At 37.7% G+C, this 21,438-nt stretch overlaps 1 long non-coding RNA gene across 1 annotated transcript in view; it reads right to left on the reverse strand.

The window, feature by feature from the left end:
• Positions 1-21,438, reverse strand: part of LOC108586404 — a 492,133-nt gene that overhangs the window by 282,106 nt on the left and 188,589 nt on the right. Inside the window, exon 2 of the long non-coding RNA XR_001903710.3 lies at positions 20,515-20,669. This is a non-coding gene — a long non-coding RNA (uncharacterized LOC108586404). The remainder of the gene's footprint in view (positions 1-20,514; positions 20,670-21,438) is intronic.

Below are 21,438 nucleotides of genomic sequence, written 5' to 3' on the forward strand. Positions count from 1 at the left end.
ACCCATTGATAGCTGCAGAAGCGAAGAGAATTTAAGGACTAAATTTTTACAAGTGGGAAATTACAGGTATTGAGTTAATGGATTGCAACTATCTGCTCTTTGGAAACATTTGTTGACATTTGACTTATGCTAGACGCTGAAAATCTGGGATTGGCCCAAAGACAAGGTTTCTGCTTGGGGAGAGCAAAACCAGGAGTACTTTTGGCATTATGATGGCAATGAAGTGATACAAATGGAAACTTTTAAGGACCTCAACACACAGTTGGTTTTCTCCTCAAGCTATTTGCCAAATGTTGAAGTATAGTGAGGTGACAAAGCTCAGGTACACACCATTGAAAACACTGGTGAGAATAGTGAACAGATTACCTGCAGCTGTATTTTCCCTGGGGAACTTCCCCATTTCTGAACACAGAATAGAATTTTAGGCAGCAAAAACAAAAAGCCAGCAGAAAGGGCAATCTCAATAGAGCTAAAGCAAAAAAAAAAAAATAGAATAGACATTCCAAGTAGAAAGCTAACTTTATCAGAGTGGATAAAAATCAAAAAACAAACAATATGCTGCCTATAAGAGACATGCCTTCAAAATGAGAACAATGAAATAGTTCACCTAAAATTGAAAAACATGCCATGCATACGCTAACCAAGGAAAGCTGGATTAGCTATGCTAGTATCACACAAGGTAGACTTGAATAACTAGGGAAACAGAATATCTCATCACGATAAAGTGGTAAACACAAGAAGCTATAACAATTCTAAATCTAGACATTTGTAACAAAATATCTTCAAAAATATTCAAAGTAAAAACTGACAGAACATTAGAAAGAGAAACAGACACATTCACAGAATGAAGACTTTAGCACAGTTTCTGTAATAGTTGACAGAACAGGCAAACACAAAACATTTCATAAGGACATGTGAATTAGCATTAAGTACAATTAACAAAACAGATCTATGATATATATGTAAACAGCCCTCAACAGTAACAGAATTTACATTATTTTCAGAATTATATCGTGATGAAACTTTAGCCCAATTTGATACCACACTCTGAGTTATAAAACAAGTTTTATCAAATTTTTTAAAATTAAAATTTTTCTTATTTTGTTTTGTGAACAGAGTAAAATTAATTTAGGCCAGTAATAACTCAATACAACCTTTAAAAAATTGGAAAATACCTACTGAAATGAAAGTATAAACAAATAAATTAGAAATAATAAGCCTCTTATAAATGAAATAGTAAACTTCTGACTCACCCATGGGTCAAAGAACAAACCACAACAGAAATATAAAAATAATGCAAACAAAATGATAATCAACTAGTGAGATGTAGCAGTATGAAACTGGTGGGATGCAGCAAAATTAGTGCTTAAAAGGAAGTTAGTAGCCTTAGTGCATATACCAGAAGAGAAACAAGCCTAAATATAAATTAATTCAGCTTTTGTCTCAAGAAGGTAGAAATAAAAAATAAATCAAACCAGAACATGTATAAAGAAGGAATAAAGAAAAAAATCAGTGAAATAAAAAACAAATATTCAATTGAATAATAAAATACAAAGCCAAAATTTGATTGTTTGAAAAGATCAGTAAAATTGGGAAACCCCTGGCAAAACATAACAAGAAAATAGAAGAAAAAAGAAAAATTAAAAAGGAAAACACTAAAAAATATGAACATAAATAATTAAAGACATTAATAATATGATGAAGATATTGACAATCTTTACACTAATAAATTTGACTGGTTAGATTAAATGGACAAATAATGTTTAAAAATACTGCTTATACATCATATAAGAAAGAATAAAATGAGTAGTGACATCAACAAGATGGCAGATGGAAGCTCCTAGCATTCTTTCTCCCACAATAAATAAATTAATTAATTAATTAACTAACTAACAACTATAGTTCAGCCAAAATAAACTAAAGGAGAGTTCCAGAAAATAGCAAAGAAGCAGTGGAAATATTGTCAAGCAAAGAAATTCAGGATGGCCTCAAAGGAAAGTGAAAGAAACACCTTGTCTCAGCCACCCCATAGGCAGTGAGAATCAACTCAGAACCAGGGGAGATTCTTTCATGCAGGGAAATGGTAAGCAAGAGGACGTAAGTAGCTCCCATCACCACTGCAGCCACCTTAGTCTTTACTACTGGAGACTCCTGCAGCCTCACAGGCTCTGAGCCCCACTGATAGAGCTTCCCAGAGTCCATACCCTGAGCCACCTCCCGAGAAAGAGCCAATATTGTGCCCCACTTCCATGTCCCATGCTGCTGCTGCACTGCACCATCTTGGAACCAGAGTCACTGCATGTGGGCATCCTGCTTCCAGGACAATAGCCACTGCATCCCTCCATCTCTGAGGCTTTGCTGCCACTGCAACATGCCCAACTAATAGTGTACAGCCCTGAGTCAAGCTGTTGCTATGACCTATCAGCTCAGAATAAGCTACTACAGAGCAATTTTATCCTCCTCAGCTAGTTGCTGGTACAGTTTCCCCTTAGGACCACACTGAAGTGGTAGCTCACCCCAAGAGACTTCAGGCCTTAGAGTGGAGCAGTTGATCGCCCTACTCAGTGTTGCAGGTAAGGAAGCACCTAATCCCCAGGGACCCTAAGCCTCTGGCACATCAGAGCAGTTGCATCTCCCACCACCATAGCCTTGTGCCCTAAGGATGTGGAGGTTTCACTGACTCATGTATCCATGCTTTCTGGAGTTAAGCAGACACAGCACATTATATCCCAGGAATGAGAGCCTTGGCTGAACTGTGCCACCTCACCTTCCAGGTTGAACTGCCAAGTGCCCCACATACCTGGAACTAAACAAGCTCCCTGCAGTCTGAGCTGCTGTGGCAACCTGCATCTCCAGAAAGTGGAGACATTACTATGCAACTCTCCACTCCCCATGGCCCAAGCCCCAGCAGCATCTTGCCATTTCTGAGTCCTTGTTGCTGTTGTACCTGGCCTCACAAAGCCTAGTCTAGTGCCATGTCCCGCTATCTCAAGGTCTAGAGTCACCATTGTGTGGTAACTCATCAGCCAGATCCCAAGTTGCTGCTATGCTGTATTAGTTCTGGGCCACAACTGCATCCGTGCCCTGCTCCTCAGGAGCCGAGTGTCCAGAGTACCTCTTCTTCCCTAGAGCCTTGCGAGTGCTGCACCTTGCTCTCCAGGGTCAGAACGATAGCAACATTCCTTCTCCAAGGCAAAATATTCTAGGGTATGTCTCAGAGCAACAAACACTGGATTAGTGAAAGGACTGCATCCTGTGTTTTGGAAAATGAACCTGTGCCTCAAGTCCCAGGTGCTACAGTAGTTTTGCAAGAGCCTGAGCCCAGGAATCTAGCTCCACAGACTCTCTAGGAACCTGTGCCCTTTCTTTTCATGCTGCTGTGGCTGCCTCTGGATTGTGTCAAACATGATTCCTTCAGCTAAACACAATAGAGAGATTCCCTCAGCTAAACACAATAATTCTCCAGCAACTGACACCCAAAAAATGAAAACTTACAAATTTACAAATTGCATCTAAATCAAACAGAAGAAAGAATCTGTGAATTAGAAGACAGCTCTTTTAAAGAGATTCAATCAGAGGGAAAAAGAATAAAAAGAATGAAGATAGCCTATGGGACTTATGGGACACCATTAACAAATTTTCATATTATGGTAGTTTTAAAAGGGGAAAAGACAGAGAAAGAGGCAGAAAGTTTCTTTAACAAAATCATTGCTGAAAACTTCTCAAGTCTTGAAAGAAATATGGGCAACCAGATCCATGAGGATCAGAAGCCCAAAAACAGATACAACTAAAGAGGTTCTCTCTGAAGTATATTATAATTGAACTGTCAAAAGTCAAAGACAAAGAGATAATTTAAAAGGGAAAAGAAAAGCATCAAGTCACACATAAGGGAATCACTATAATATTAACATTGAATTTCTCAGTGAACATCTTATAGGCCAGAAAAAAATGGGATGATATATTCAAAGTTATGAAAGAAAATAATTGGCAGCCAAGAATACTATACCCAGCAGGGCTGTCCTTCAGAAATGGAGGAGAATAAAGTCTTTCCCAAACAAGCAAAAGCTAAAGAAGTTTGTTACCGTTAGACCGGTCTTACAAGAAATGCTTCAAGGAGCTCTTCAAAGGAAACTAAAGGGTGATAATTACTATAATGAATACATATGAAAGTATAAAAGTCACTGGTACATACATAGAGTTTTTATTTATTTAACTCAGAGATAGTCAAATCCAGAATATTCAATACTGAAATGATGGTATATAAATTATACATATCTCCAGTATGACAGCTAAACTCAAAACAGTTAAAAATAACAAAAGTTATAACAAATTGTTAAGGAATAAACATATAAAAATATGCAAATTTTAACATCAAAAACGTAAGTTGTGTGTGAGGGAGTGGAAGTCTAGAGTTTTTGCATGTGAAGAAATCAAATTGTTATCAACTTTAGATAGTTGATAATAAAACATTTTATGTAAGCCTCATGGTAATCACAAAAAAAACTATAGAAGATATACAAACAATAATGAGAAAGTAATCAAATCTTAACAATTCAGAATATTATCAAATCACAAAGGCAGACAACAAGAGAAAAAGAAAAGAATAGAAGAGATACAAAACAACCAAAAACAAATAACCAAATGGCAATAGGGAGTCCTTACCTATCACTAATGACTTTGAATGTAAATGGATTAAATTCTCCAATCAAAAAACAGAGTGACTGAATTAATGTTTTTTAAAAATAAGAGCCAACTACATGTTGACTAAAAGAGACCCACTTAAGCTCTAAGAACACACATAGGCTGAAAGTGAAGGGATGAAAGAAGATATTCAATTCAATTGGTAACCAAAAAGACAGGGTAACTATGCTTATAAACAATAAAACAGACTTCAAGTCACAAAGTGTTACAAGAGACAAAGAAGGTCATTATTTCAATGAGTGAATTCAAGAGAACATAACCATCACAAATATCTATGACAAAACATCAGAGCATCTAAATAAACAAAGAAAATACTAATGCGTATGACAGGATAAATAAATTGCAATGCAACAGTAGGGAACTTCAACATTCCATTTAACAGTGCATAGATCAACCATACAGAAGGTCCATAAGTAAATACTAAACGTTTTTTTTTTCTTTTTCTTTTTCTTTTTTTTTTTTTTTTTTTTGAGGAGTCTCAGTCTGTCACCCAGACTGGAGTGCAGTGGCGTGACCTTGGCTCACTGCAAGCTCTGCCTCCCAGGTTCACGCCATTCTCCTGCCTCAGCCTCCTGAGTAGCTGGGACTACAGGTGCCAGCCACCACACCTGGCTAATTTTTTGTATTTTCAGTACAGATGGTGGTTCACCGTGTTAGCCAGGATGGTCTCAATCTCCAGATCTCATGATCCATCCACCTCAGCCTCCCAAAGTGCTGGGACTACAGGCGTGAGCCACCACTCCCAGCCAAGTAAATACTGAACTTTAATTGTACTTTTGACTGAATGGACCTAACACATATACAGGACTTCCCATTTAACAACAGTAGAATACATATCTTCTCCCAGCACACATAGAATATTTTTTAGGCTAGATTGTATGTTAAACTTGTTAATCCAAGTCTTAACACATTTAAGAGGATTGAACTTACATATATCATTATTTCAGGCCACATTGGTAGAAAACTAGAAATCAACAGAAGGAATTTTGGAAAATTCATAAATATGTGGAAATTGAACACTATGCATCTGAACAACCAACGGATCAAATAAGAAATTAAAAGAGAAAATTTAACATATCTTGAGACAAACAGCAATGGAAACACAACATAACAAAACTTACGGAATTCAGTAAAAGAATTTCTAAGAAGGAAGTTTATAGTAATAAGCACTAACTATATTAAAAAAAGAAAGATATTAAATGAATAGTCTAGCATTATGTCTCAAGGAAATAGAAAAACAACAAACTAAACCTAAAATTAGCAGAAAGAAGGAAATAATAAAAACGAAAACAAAAATAAGTCAAATAGAGAACAGAAAAACCACAGAAATAATAAAACTGAGTTAGTTTTCTGAAAAATTAAAAGGGCAAATCCTAAGTTAGCCTAAGAAAAAAGAGAAGGGAAAATGGCAGATAGGTGACAGGAATAAGGTGCACCTCCTGCTCAGATAGACTAACCAGCATCTGGAGACTCACATTGTGAACTTTTGCTCTAAGAACCACCACAGGAACATAGCAGGAAAACCAAAAGAATTCACAGATCCTTTGAAAGAACTGGCTTGCTGCTGCAAACACTCCAAGACAGCCAAAAAACTGTGAGTTCCCAAAGTGTGAGGGGGAAAAGTAGTCCTCTAAACAGATATCCCCACTGGGAAACCTGAAAATCCACATCATGGAAAGATTTAACCTTACCTAGAGCTAAAATGGATTTACAGAGCCAAGCTAAATATAAAAGTAGAAGCAGCCGCAGCAAGAGCCTTCTAGGTACTCCCAGTCCTCAGCTCGAGCATAGTGAGGCCATTCCTGGCCTCCTTATCTCACAGAGGTCCTTGGGGATAGGAAGGCAACCAGCAGAATTGAGGAGGGGCCACAGAGTGAAGGAAGCTCCTAGCTGAACTTTGTAATAAGTTCAACTGAATATATATATATATATTTATTTATTTATATATATGTAATATATTATATATAATATTATATATATATCACGTCAATGGAAGAAAATTAGTCCTAATGATATATATATACACACACACACACACATATACACCATGGAATACTACTCACCCATAAAAAGGAATGAAATAATGGCATTTGCAGCAACCTAGATGTAGCTGGAAACCACTATTCTAAGTGAAGTAGCTGAGGAATGGAAAATCAAATGTTGTATGTTCTCACTTATAAGCGAGAGCTAAGCCATGAGGACACAAAGGCATAAGAATGATATAATGGGGAACTCAGGGTAGGGGAAGGACGGGAAGGAGGTGAGGAATAAAAGACTACACACAGGATACAGAGTATGCTGCTTCATTGATGGGTGCACCAAAATCTCAGAAATTACCCACTGAAGAAATTTTCCACGCAACTAAACACCACCTTTTCCCCCAAAACTACTGAAATACAAATAAAAATTAAAAAAGAATATACATCATGACAAAGTGGGATTTACCTTTGACATATGAGAGTGGTTTAACATATGAAAATCAATGTGATACATCACATTTACAGAACAAAAGACAAAAAAACACATAATTTTCTCAATTCATACAGAAAAAGCATTTGGCAAAGTCCAAAATCCTTTCTTAATAAAAATTCCTAACAGTTTAGGTAAACAAAGAAATTTCTTCAACATAATAAAGGCCATTTTTGAAAACTCTACAACTAACATTATAATCAAGGGGGGAAAAACTAAAAGCTTTTCCATGAAGACCTGGTACGAGGCAAGGATGTCTACCTTTGCCACTTCTATTCAACATACTACTGGTAGTCCTAGCAAGAGCAATCGCATTAGAAAAAATATATAAAAAGGGCATTCAAATCAGAAAGAAGGAATTAAAATTATCTCTATTTGTAGATGACATGATTCTATATGTATACAAGTGCAAGGATTTCACACACAAAAAAACTGCTAGAACTAATAAGTGAATTGAGGAAAGTAAAGTTGCAGAATACAAAACTCACACAAAGAAATCAGTAGCATTTTAATACACAAATACTGACGTAGCTGAAAAAGCAATCAATAAAACAATCCCACTTACAATGGCAACCAAAACATTTTTTAGAAATACATTTAACCAAGGAGGTAGAAGACCTGTATACTGAAAACTATAAAGCACAAAAGAAATTAAAGATGAAATAAATAAATGTACAGGAAAGGTATCTTGTTTTCATGGATTGGAAGAATATTGTTAAAATATTCATACTACCCAAAGCAATAAACAGATTCAAAGCAATTCCTATCAAAATCTCAGTGACATTCTCCACAGAAATAGAAAAGCAATACTAAAGTTTATATGGAAGCATAAAAGTCCCCAAATGGCCAAAACCATTCTGGGGGGGCGGAAAAAAAACAAAGTTGTAGGCATCACACTTATTTAAAACTATATTACAAAGCTACAGTAATCAAAACAGTATCATAATGGCATAAAAACAGACACAAAGATGAGTAGAATAGGACAGAGACCCAGAAATAAATCCAAACATAAATGGTCAACTTTTTTTTTTACCAGAACACCAAGAAGACACATGGAGGATTGTCTTTTCAATAAATGGTGCTGGGAAAACTGGATTTCCACATGCAAAAGAACGAAATTGAACCTTTACCTTTTACCATACACAAAAATCAACTCAAAATGGAATGCAGATTTAAATATAAGACCAGAAACTATGAAACTCCTAAAAGAGAACACAGGGGAAAATCATCTGAACATTGGCCTTGGCAATGATTTTTTTGATACCATACTAAAAACTCAGGCAACAAAAACCAAAATAAAAATATGGAACTACAACAAACTAAAAACCATCTGCACAAGAAAAGAAACAACAGGGGGTGCCAAGATGGTGGAACAGGAACAGCTCCAGCCTCCAGCTCCCAGCATGAGTGACACAGAAGATGGGTGATTTCTGCATTTCCAACTGAGTTACTGGGTTCATCTGACTAGGGCGTGTCAGACAGTTGGTGCAGGTCAGTGGGTGCAGCCCAACCAGCGAGAACGAAAGCAGGGTGAGGCATTGCCTCACCCACGAAGCACAATGGGGAAGGGAATTCCTTTTCCTAGCCAAGGGAAATTGAGACACACAACACCTGGAAAATTGGGTAACTCCCACCCTAATACTGCACTTTACCAAGGGTCTTAGCAAATGGCACACCAGGAGATTATATCCCGCACCTGGCTCGGAGGGTCCCACACCCACAGAGCCTCCCTCATTGCTAGGACAGCAGTCTGAGATCTATCTGCAAGGCAGCAGTGAGGCCAGGGGATAGGCGCCCGCCATTGCTGAGGCTTAAGTAGGTAAACAAAGTGGCCTGGAAGCTCGAACTGGATGGAGCCCACCACAGCTCCAGAAGACCTGCCTGCCTCTGTTGACTGCACCTCTGGGGACAGGGAATAGCTAAACAAAAAGCAGCAGAAACCTCTGCAGATGTAAATGTCCCTGTCTGACAGCTTTGAAGAGACTAGTGATTCTCCCAGCATGGAGGTTGAGATCTAAGAACAGACAGACTCCCTGCCCAACTGGGTCCCTGACTCCCATGTAGCCTAACTGGGACACATCCCCCACTCGGGGCAGACTGACACCTCACACCTCACACGGCTGGGTACACCTCTGAGACAAAGCTTCCAGAGCAACAATCAGACAGCAACACTTGCTGTTTGGCAATATTCTCTCTTCTGCAGCCTCCGCTGCTGATACCCAAGCAAACAGGGTCTGGAGTAGACCCCAAGCAAACTCCAACAGACCTGCAGCTGAGGGTCCTGACTGTTAGAAGGAAAACCAACAAACAGAAAGGACATCCACACCAAAACCCCATCTGTAAGTCACCATCATCAAAGACCAAAGGCAGATAAAACCACAAAGATAGGGAAAAAGCAGTGCAGAAAAGCTAAAAATTCAAAAAATCAGAGCGCCTCTCCCCCTCCAAAGTAATGCAGCTCCTCACCAGCAATGGAACAAAGCTGGATGGAGAATGACTTTGACGAGTTGAGAGAAGAAGGCTTCAGTTGATCAAACTTCTCAGAGCTAAAGGAGGAACTACGAACCCAGCCCAAAGAAACTAAAAACCTTGAAAAAAGATTTGACAAATGGATAACTAGAATAACCAATGCAGAGAACTCCATAAATGACCTGAAAGAGATGAAAACCATGACATGAGAACTATGTGACAAATGCACAAGCTTCAGGAACCGACTCAATCCACTGGAAGGAAGAGTATCAGTGATTGAAGATCAAATGAATGAAATGAAGCGAGAAGAGAAGTTTAGAGAAAAAAGACCAAAAAGAAATGAACAAAGCATCCGAGAAACATGTGATTATGTGAAAAGACCAAACCTACGTCTGATTGGTGTACCTGAAAGTGACGGGGAGAATGGAACCAAGCTGGAAAACACTCTGCAGGATATTATCCAGGAGAACTACCCCAACCTAGTAAGGCAGGCCAACATTCAAATCCAGGAAATACAGAGAATGCAGCAAAGATACTCCTCGAGAACAGCAACTCCAAGACACATAATTGTCAGATTCACCAAAGTTGAAATGAAGGAAAAAATGTTAAGGGCAGCCAGAGAGAAAGGTTCAGTTACCCACAAAGGGAAGCCCATCAGACTAACAGCAGATCTCTTGGCAGAAACTCTACAAGCCAGAAGAGAGTGGGGGCCAATATTCAACATTCTTAAAGAAAAGAATTTTCAACCCAGAATTTCATATCCAGTCAAACTAAGTTTCGTAAGTGAAGGAGAAATAGAATCCTTTACAGACAAGCAAATGCAGAGAGATTTTGTCACTACCAGGCCTGCCCTACAAGAGATCCTGAAGGAAGCACTAAATATGCAAAGGAACAACTGGTACCAGCCACTGCAAAAACATACCAAAATGTAAAGACCATGCATGCTAGGAAGAAACTGCATCAATAACGAGCAAAATAACCAGTTAACAACATAGTAAAAGGATCAAATTCACACATAACAATATTAACCTTAAATGTAAATGGGCTAAATGCCCCAATTAAAAGACACAGACTGACAAATTGGATATGGAGGCAATACCCATCAGTGTGCTGTATTCAGGAGACTCATCTCACATGCAAAGACACATATAGGCTCAAAATAAAGAGATGGAAGAAGATCTACAAAGCAAATGGAAAACAAAAAAAAAAGCAGGGGTTGCAATCCTAGTCTCTGATAAAACAGACTTTAAACCAACAAAGATCAAAAGAGACAAAGAAGGCCATTACATAACGGTAAAGGGATCAATTCAACAAGAAGAGCTAACTATCCTACATATATATGTAGCCAATACAGGAGCACCCAGATTCATAAAGCAAGTCCTGAGAGACCTACAAAGAGACTTAGACTCCCACACAATAATAATGGGAGATTTTAACACCACACTGTCAATAATAGACAGATCAACAAGACAGAGAGTTAACAAGGATATCCAGGACTTGAACTCAGCTCTGCACCAAGCACACCTAACAGACATATCTACAGAACTCTCCACCCCAAATCAACAGAATATACATTCTTCTCAGCACCACATCACACTTATTATAAAACATCACTTATCATAAAACTAATTGTAAGTAAAGAACTCCTCAGCAAATGTAAAAGAACAGAAATCACAACAAACTGTCTCTCAGACCACAATGCAATCAAATTAGAACTCAGGATTAAGAAACTCACTCAAAACCACACAACTACATGGAAACTGAACAAACTGCTCCTGAGTGACTACTGGGTAAACAACAAAATGAAGGCAGAAATAAAGATGTTCTTTGAAACCAATGAGAACAAAGTCACAACGTACCAAAATCTCTGGGACACATTTAAAGCAGTGTGTAGAGAGAAATTTATAGCACTAAATGCTCACAAGAGAAAGCAGAAAAGATCTAAAATCGACACTCTAACATCACAATTAAAAGAACTAGACAAACAAGAGCAAACAAATTCAAAAGCTAGCAGAAGGCAAGAAATAACTAAGATCAGAGCAGAACCGAAAGAGATACAGACACAAAAATCCCTTCAAAAAATAAACGAATCCAGGAGCTGGTTTTTTGGAAGATCAACAGAATTGATAGACCACTAGCAAGACTAATAAAGAAGAAAAGAGAGAAGAATCAAATAGATGCAATAAAAAGTGATAAAGGGGATATCACCACCGATCCCACAGAAATATAAACTACATCAAAGAATGTTATAAACACGTCTATGCAAATAAACTACAAAATCTAGAATAAATGGATAAATACCTGGATACACACACTCTCCCAAGACTAAACCAGGAAGAAGTTGAATCTCTGAATAGACCAATAACAGGCTCTGAAATTGGGGCAATAAGTGATAGCTTACCAATCAAAAAAGTCCAGGACCAGATGAATTCACAGCTGAATTCTACCAGAGGTACAAAGAGGAACTTGTACCATTCCTTCTGAAATGATTCCAATCAATAGAAAAAGAGGGAATCCTCCCTAACTCATTTTATGAGGCCAGCATCATCCTGATACCAAAGCCTGGCAGAGACATAACAAAAAAAAAAAAAAAAAGAATTTTAGACCAATATCCCTGATGAACATCGATAAAAAAATCTTCAATAAAATACTGGCAAATTGAATCCAGCAGCGTATCATAAAGTTTATCCACCACAATCAGGTCAGCTTCATCCCTGGGATGCAAGGCTCACTCAACATACACAAATCAATAAACATAATCCGTCACATAAACAGAACCAACAACAAAAACCACATGATTATCTCAATAGATGCAGGAAAGGCCTTCAACAAAATTCAGTAGCCCTTCAGGCTAAAAACTCTCAATAAATTCGGTATTGATGGAACGTAAGCGCTATTTATGACAAACCCACAGCCAATATCATACTGAATGGGCAAAAACTGGAAGCATTCCCTTTGTAAACTGGCACAAGACAGGGATGCCCTCTCTCACCACTCCTATTCAACACAGTGTTGGAAGTTCTGGCTAGGGCAATCAGGCAAGAGAAAGAAATCAAGGGTATTCAATTAGGAAAACAAGAAGTCAAATTGTCCCTGTTTGCAGATGACATGACTGTATATTTAGAAAACCCCATCATCTCAGTCCAAAATCTCCTTAAGCTGATAAGCAAGTTCAGAAAAGTCTCAGGATACAAAATCAATGTGCAAAAGTCACAAGCATCCCTAAACACCAATAACAGACAAACAGAGAGCCAAATCATGAGTGAACTCCCATTCACAATTGCTACAAACAGAATAAGATACCTAGGAATCCAACTTACAAGGGATGTGAAGGACCTCTTCAAGGAGAACTACAAACCACTGCTCACTGAAATAAAAGAGGACACAAACAAATGGAAGAACATTCCATGCTCATGGATAGGAAGAATCAATATCATGGAAATGGCCATACTGCCCACGGTAATTTATAGATTCAATGTCATCCCCATCAAGCTACCAATGACTTTCTTCACAGAATTGGAAAAAACTACTTTAAAGTTCATATGGAACCAAAAAAGAGCCTGCATTGACAAGACAATCCTAAGTCAAAAGAACAAAGCAGGAGGCATCATGCTACCTGACTTCAAACTATACTACAAGGCTACAGTAACCAAAACAGCATGGTACTGGTACCAAAACAGATATATAGACCAATGGAACAGAACAGAGCACTCAGAAATAATACCACACATCTACAACCATCTGATCTTTGACAAACCTGACAAAAACAAGAAATGGGGAAAGGACTCCCTATTTAATAAATGGTGCTGGGAAAACTGGCTAGCCATATGTAGAAAGCTGAAACTGGATCCCTTTGTTATACCTTATACAAAAATTAATCCAAGATGGATTAAATACTTAAATGTTAGACCTAAAACCATAAAAACCCTAGAAGAAAACCTAGGCAGTACCATTCAGGATATAGGCATGGGTAAGGACTTCATGACTAAAACACCAAAAGCAACGGCAACAAAAGTCATAATAGACAAATGGGATCTAATTAAACTAAGGAGGTTCTGCACAGCAAAGGAAGCTACCATCAGAGTGAACAGGCAACCTACAGAATGGGAGAAAATTTTTGCAATCTACCCATCTGATAAAGGTCTAATATCCAGAATCTACAAAGAAGTCAAACAAATTTATATGAAAAAAACAAATAACCCCATCAAAAATTGAGCAAATGATATGAACAGACACTTCTCAAAAAAAGACATCTATGCAGTCAACAGACACATGAAAAAATGCTCATCATCACTGGTCATCAGAGAAATGCAAATCAAAACCACAATGAGATACCATTTCACACCAGTTAGAATGGTGATCATTAAAAAGTCAGGAAACAACAGATGCTGGAGAGGATGTGGAGAAATAGGAACGCTTTTACACTGTTGGTGGGAATGTAAATTAGTTCAAAAATTGTGGAAGACAGTGTGGCGATTCCTCAATGATCTAGAACTAGAAATACCATTTGACCCAGCCATCCCATTATTGGGTATATACCCAAAGGATTATAAATCATGCTACTATAAAGACACATGCACATGTATGTTTATTGCAGCACTATTCACAATAGCAAAGACTTGGAACCAACTCAAATGTCCATCAGTGACAGACTGGATTAAGAAAATGTGGCACATATACACCATGGAATACTATGCAGCCATCAAAAAGAATGAGTTCATGTCCTTTGCAGGTACATGGATGAAGCTGAAAACCATCATTCTCAGCAAACTATCACAGGACAGAAAACCAAACACCACATTTTCACACTCGTAGGTTGAATTGAACAATGAGATCACTTGGACACAGGGTGGGGAATATCACACACTGGGGCATGTCAGGGGTGGGGGGCTGGGGGAAAGATAGCATTAGGAGAAATACCTAATGTAAATGATGACTTGATGGGTACAGCAAACCAACACAGCACATGTATACTTATGTATCAAACCTGCACGTTGTGCACATGTACCCTAGAACTTAGAGTACAATAAAAATAAATTTTTTTAAAAAGTCAAAAGATAGCAAATGTTGGGTAAGGTATGGAGAAAAGAGAACTCTTGTATCACATTGGTAGAAATGTAGATTGTTACAGCCATTATGGAAAACAGTATGGAAATTTTTTTAAAAAACTAAAAATAGAACTACCACATGACCAAGCATTCCCTCATCTGGTCATATACCCAACGGAAATAAAATCATCACCTTGCAATCTTGTAAATATATCTGCACTCTCATGTTCATTGTGGCATTATTCACAAAAGCCAAGAAGACCTTAGCGGTTGCGGATGAATAAATGGATAAAGAGACTGTAGAGTGTGTGTTTGTGTGTGTGTGTGTGGTGTATGGTGTGTGTGGGTGTGTGCGCACGCGCACGCGCATAACGGAATATTATTCAGTCCTAAAAACAATAAGATCTTGCCATTTGCCACAATGTGGATAAGCCTAGAAGACATTATACTAAAAGAAATAAATCTGACACAGAAAGAAAAATATTGTACGATCTCACTTATAGGTAGAATCTTACAAAAAAGTTAAACATACGGAGATGGAGAACAATAGTGGTTACAGGGAAGACAGGAGGAAATGAGATGATAACCTACAGCCTAGGTGTGTAGTAGGCTATGCCATCTAGGTTTGTGAAAGCTCACTTTCTATAGGAGCTCTGAACCAAAGTCATCCTCTATGGAAATTGCTTGATATCCCATTACTGTTTATCTTCTTTTCCTTTCCACTTCCCTACTACCCTATTAGGATGGTAACACTTTTCATGGAAATAACCTAATAAATTACTTTCAAGTGAATTTTCCTTCCATTGTTGGAGCCAACTTGAAAATACATTATACAAAATAAAATATCTCAATGCTTAATAAAAAGTTTTCTTTAAAAAGATCCAGTTTTATTAACCATTTGGGAAATACAAGCCAAAACCTTAATGCAGTATCTCTCTCTATATATATATATACACCAGAAAGTTAGAAATGGAAAAGATGAGACAATGCCAATTGCTGACAAGGAAGAATGTGGAACAATTCCCATGTACTTTGAAAAACTACTTGGCATTATCCTCTGAAATTGAATGTATATATACATATTAGTCATTAATTCTATTCCTGTGTATACATGCCTAACTACCAACCACCAACATTCAGTCACCAAAATAAACACATGCAAATGTTCACCATCAAAAATATGTACTGTGTAGCTGTCATAGAAGCACCACTTGTAATAGCCACAAACTGGAAAATTATCCCATTATTCATCAATAATATAATGGATACATAATTGGTAGTATATTCAAACAGAATACTACATAACCAAAAGAATGAATGAACTACAGCTACACATAGCAACATGGATAAATCTCATAAGCATGATGTTGAGCAAAAAGATCAAACAGAAGAGTAGATACTGTGTGTTTCTATTTTTATAGCAGGATAGACACAGAGATACACCACTTAGATACTCTTAAGGATATGCTGTCTTCACTGCTGAGAAAGCTGTGAGCAGACTGCTTTCAGCTGTCAAATTCTTCAGAAAGCACTTCAGTGGCAGAGAGCTGCCTCACTCACAGCCAATGATTGATGAAGAAAAGGGAATATGTCCGGCCATTTGGACCCAACATGGGATAACTCTGACCACACGTTAGTTTCAGAGCTCCGCATGGGATGAGCTGAGGCTGAAAAGTCTGCATCACAGCTCCTCTTCTCCCTCTATCACATAAAATGTCAAAGCTAGTCTATGGCATTATTTGTCAAGTATAATTATCCTTGGATTGAGGGTAGAGAGGATTATACCTAGAAAGAGGCAGGGTAGTCAGTTGACAGGGAGAGGGGGGTTCTGTGGTGCTGGTGATATTCTATTTCTGAGATCTGTTTCACTTTGTGAAATTCCATCCAGTTGTATAATTATGGTATATGCATATTTCTATATATATTATACTTTAACAAAATGTTCAACAAATGTTTATAACTCCAAAATAAATGAATTAAAATAAAATTTTAAATAAAAAAATACTGAATTTGAGATAGAAAAGTTAATCATTTACTCATTCACCAACTCACTATGTGACTAGGGTAAATCTCTTAAACTCCCTGAGCCCACAACTCCTCAACTATGAGGCTGAAAACACAGTAAACTTACCCTTGCCTAAACATCATTTTTACATACATTTGTTCATTTTCCAGTCTCACAACTGCTATGAGTATGGGTAATTGAGTTTTGGTATCCTCATTTTTTCAGTGGTGGGGCAACATCTGTAAAGGTTAGAATGCAAGTTTTCTGGAGCTGGTGTCTTCAACATCAAAGCAAGTCAATGTGTTGAAGAGAAACATGCAGATAATATGCTAATGACAACACCATCTAAGAAGATGTAGCACAGAGAAAGATGTTCAGAAGTTAGGAAAGAGACTGATTCTAAATAATAGTTGAGAGATAATTCAGACCGCATGGTACAAAAGCAAAACTAAAATCACCCAATGTCAACAGCCCAGTGGAATAAAACAAAAGCCAATGGTTAAGGGAAAAACAGACCAAAATGCCTACATTAGGCAAGGGACCTATAGTATCTACAATAGGAATTTTATGATTCAGTAGTCTAGCCTCACTCAAATCATTTTAATTACAAAATATTATCACACCAGAGAGAGAGAGAGAGAGAGAGAGTAAAAAGGAGTATCTCTTAGGAAAACTAAATGTCTTTCTATTGGTCTGAGAATTCAAAGCTTCCTCCAAAGATATGGCTCCACTACTCCATTTTTCTTGATTAAAGCCATTAAATTGGTGTTCAAATTTCCCTATCGAAACCACACAGACTCAAAAAAATCGTATCTTCCCTTTTATTGGAAGAGTGGCCCAATACCCAAATAAATTTAAGAAAGAATAAATTATATACCAACTTCCATCTAACATCCACCATGGCAATAAACTCTGACTTCCTCACTTTGACTTACAGGCATGTTTATTTTTCTTAGGAATCTTTAAGGCACAGGTAGTTGGCTCAAATTCAACTCAGTCATGCTGCTTGCCAAAGAAGAACAGTCTCTAGTGGGTCATCTCATGTTTTGATGCATATCTTCTGTTGACTACCTCATAAAGTTTACAGTTCCTCAAGTCCTGGAACAATGCCCACCCCTAGCTCCAGTGTCCAGTTACCCCTCACCTCTAAAAGATCCCTGCTTTCCCAATTAAATCAGTTAATTTGCAAGCCAATTAAATTATATCTGTCAGTTTTCTTAATTAAATTGGTTGTTTGGTATCTTGTAGGACCAACATAGAACAGGGTAAATGCAAAATCTTATGCCCATTTCTAGGAAGTAGCTGAAGAAATGAATCATTAACATACATCTTCTTACAAAACAGTGAGATGTTGTAAAAAAGGATCAAATTGTAGGTACCTGATCCTTTTTCCTCAACTGCTGGCACTTCTGACCACTCTATAAAGGGATAATATTTAGGTATAAATAATTCCTCAAGACTGGGCATGGTAGCTCACACCTGTAATCTCAGCATTTTGGGAGGCCAAGGTGGGCAGATCCCTTGAGGTCAAGAGTTTGAAACCAGCATGGCTGACATGATGAAACTCCATCTCTACTAAAATTACAAAAATTAGCCAGGCATGGTGGCAGACACCTGTAATCCCAGCTACTCGGGAGGCTAGGCAGGAAAATCACTTGAACCCAGGAGGCGGAAGGCAAAGGTTTCAGTGAGCCAAGATCTTGCCACTGCACTTTAGCCTGGGCTACAAAGTGAGACTCCATCTCAAAAATGATAATAATAATAATAATAATTCCTCAAGAAACTATTAAATCACAGTGACATCATCTCTTCTATGGTATTTCCACATAAAAATATTAGACTGCTTGTAAAGTGAACCGAGAAACATGTCAATCATAAAGCTGTAGTCATTCACCAACATTTTTAAAGGATTTATAGCAGCATGTAGTTCTCACACCCAAAAGGCACTGACATTTGTTACGAAAAACATTTTAGGATGCTCTTTGCAATAACTTTTAATGATATGCAGACACTAGTTGAAGTACCTGAAACTAAACACTAACTTTCATTCATAATGTGTTTCTGTCCCATATAATTAGTCCATTTGTACAGCAAAAAAAGAGAAGGTAGAAAGCAATAAAAAGCTTCTCTGAATGAGATCCATATTAATATTTCAAATACAGTATCATTTTAAGTCTGACATTTTCTTTCCACCTTTTCATATCATGGTCAAATTTTTAAAACCATAAGATTTTTATTTACTCATTATTACTCAATGATTACTTGTGTAATCAAGTAACAAAAATAAACTAGAAAATAAAAACAAAAATGTTTTTGACCCACAAACACCACTATATTAAGATATTGTTTAATCAGAATTTTTCTCTTCTTCCCTCCCCCAACCTTTCTGCAGACTCTGCTAGCTCAACAAAACAAGTGGATAAAAAAAGCCTTTTCTGTCAAGATATCATAATTTAGAACTCACAGTGATTGGTGATAATATATTGCCTTGAATGTTAAAGGTGGCAGGTGACAGAGATGAAGCAAACAGTGTATTTCATACAGCTATAGAGAAGTGAATTTAGACTTTACATAATAGGGACTATAAAAAGTAATCATGCAGGTCTGCAATGTAAATGCTATGGGGCTTATGAAACATCCAGCAGCACAGTGACAGATGATGCAATGCACAACACTATGCTAGGCAGCATACACTGCGCCTTACTACAGTGACGTAAAGGCATGTTCCTAACACATTCATTAAATTAGTTTGATAAAGTATGGTCTACGACATTGTACCTGCTGGGGTGGTCTAGGAAGCATGGGGTAACACTGTTCATGGATTGGCTAAACTGTTATTGATCTAGGATACAGATTTTCTCATTGCTGTGTACCAGTGTTTGTAGTAAAGTTAAAACCTTTTGTTCAATTCTGGGCAGTATTTTCTTGAACATTTCAATTCATTACTTTAAACTTCCCCTGCTGCAGAAGGAAGGAGAACCTGCATGTTGGTTACTCCAATGTAATGCCAAGGTTTTCAAGGTTCTCTTCCCATGTTGCCTGCCATGGTTTGGATGTTTGTCCCTCCAAATCTCACGTTGAAATGTGATTACCAATGTTTGAGGTGGGGCATGGTGGGAGGTGATTTGGTCACAGGGCCAGATCCCTGATGAATGCTTTAGCACCATCCCCTTGGTTATAAGTGAGTTCTCACTCAGTTGATGCAAGATCTGGTTCTTTAAAAGAGTCTAGGACCTCCCTTCTCTCTCATCTCATGGCCAGAGAAGAAGTAAGAGAGAAAAGAAGGAGGTCCTAGACTCTGGGCCGGGCTCATACGCTGGGCTCCCCCTTCACCTTCCACCATGATTGACTGAAAGCTCCCTGAAGCCTCACTAGAAGCCTAGCAGATGCTGATGCCATGCTTACTGTAGAGATTGCAGAACTGTGAGCCAATTAAACCTATTTTCTTTATAAATTACCCAGCTTTAAGTATTTCTTTATAGCAACACAAGAATAGACTAATAAACTGCCAGAAGGAGAGCTGCATGGATTGCCTCATCTCTGGCAAACTATTATTTGTGCAGATTCAGGCTCATGAGTATCGCAGATTATGGGAATTTGGAAGATATACCTTCTCCTTTATACACCCTGGCTGCATATGACATTGGCAAGTACCAGACATCAGATATCTTTGTAGAGATGCTTTTCAGACAAAAAAAAAAATGACAAAACAAAGACACGTGCTTGCACACAGCTATAAAAACACTATGATTACTGTTACAGAATATTTATAACAACCATTTCATGAGTTATAATCAGAACTCTGAACTATGTCTAACTTACCACTAAGTTTCCATCTGTATTTTTTATTCACGAAGTGCTCATTTTCTATTGGTCTGGTCTCATGAACAGATGAGTCCTAACAATGTTGTGGTTTCAGAAACATAGGAGAAAGTGTTTGCCTCACCCCTTCCAAAATTCTTCCAGCCAGCTGATTCCTGAAATGCACAATTAATAGTTAAAGGCTTTCTTTAATGTTTATTCTCTACTAATATGTAAATTTCAAAACAATAACAATTAAGCATTGTCAACTTAAGATAAGTTAATAAAAAATCTATCCTTGAGCACAGGTGAAAAAGTAGAGCACAGAAAGGCTATAAATATAACACACTATGTAGGGTACACTAACTTAGGGGAGGAGAGGAAGAGTTTAAGTAGGGAGTACTTATATCATATTGGTAGAAGGAAATGTAAAGGATTGTGCATCTCATGGATTCTGAATGCAGTTTCCTCTATGATCCCAAATTCCCTTTTGCAGACTCAGTATCTTAGTTCTCTGTTTGGAATGCTGTGTGTCACAGCATCCCTGGAGATCCTAGCAGGCTTTACATGAGACTAAAAGAACTGATTTCAGGAATAGGTTTGCTGGATTGTTTTCTCTTTCAACAAGATTGAACCTAAAGTTAAAGCTTAACAGGAGAAAACGTCTATTTCTACCCAATAACACAAATGAATTGTGGGTTACACAGGAGAAACCTACAAAATACATGTCTACAATCCCTCGTTCAAAATCCTCAAAGACAGAATTATTTCAGCATTCAGAATTGTTTGGGGATTCTCCAAACATAATATACTACAGATATCAGATATAGATACCATCACCAGTGGGGTCTGGGCTGGCTGTTCCTTATCGAACAGAATAATTTTTACAGCAAAACATATGGATTTCATTAAAAAAAAACTCTTAAAAAAAGGAAAAAAGATGGT

This window comes from Papio anubis, chromosome 5 (assembly GCF_008728515.1).
Source record: "Papio anubis isolate 15944 chromosome 5, Panubis1.0, whole genome shotgun sequence".
NCBI lineage: Eukaryota > Metazoa > Chordata > Mammalia > Primates > Cercopithecidae > Papio > Papio anubis.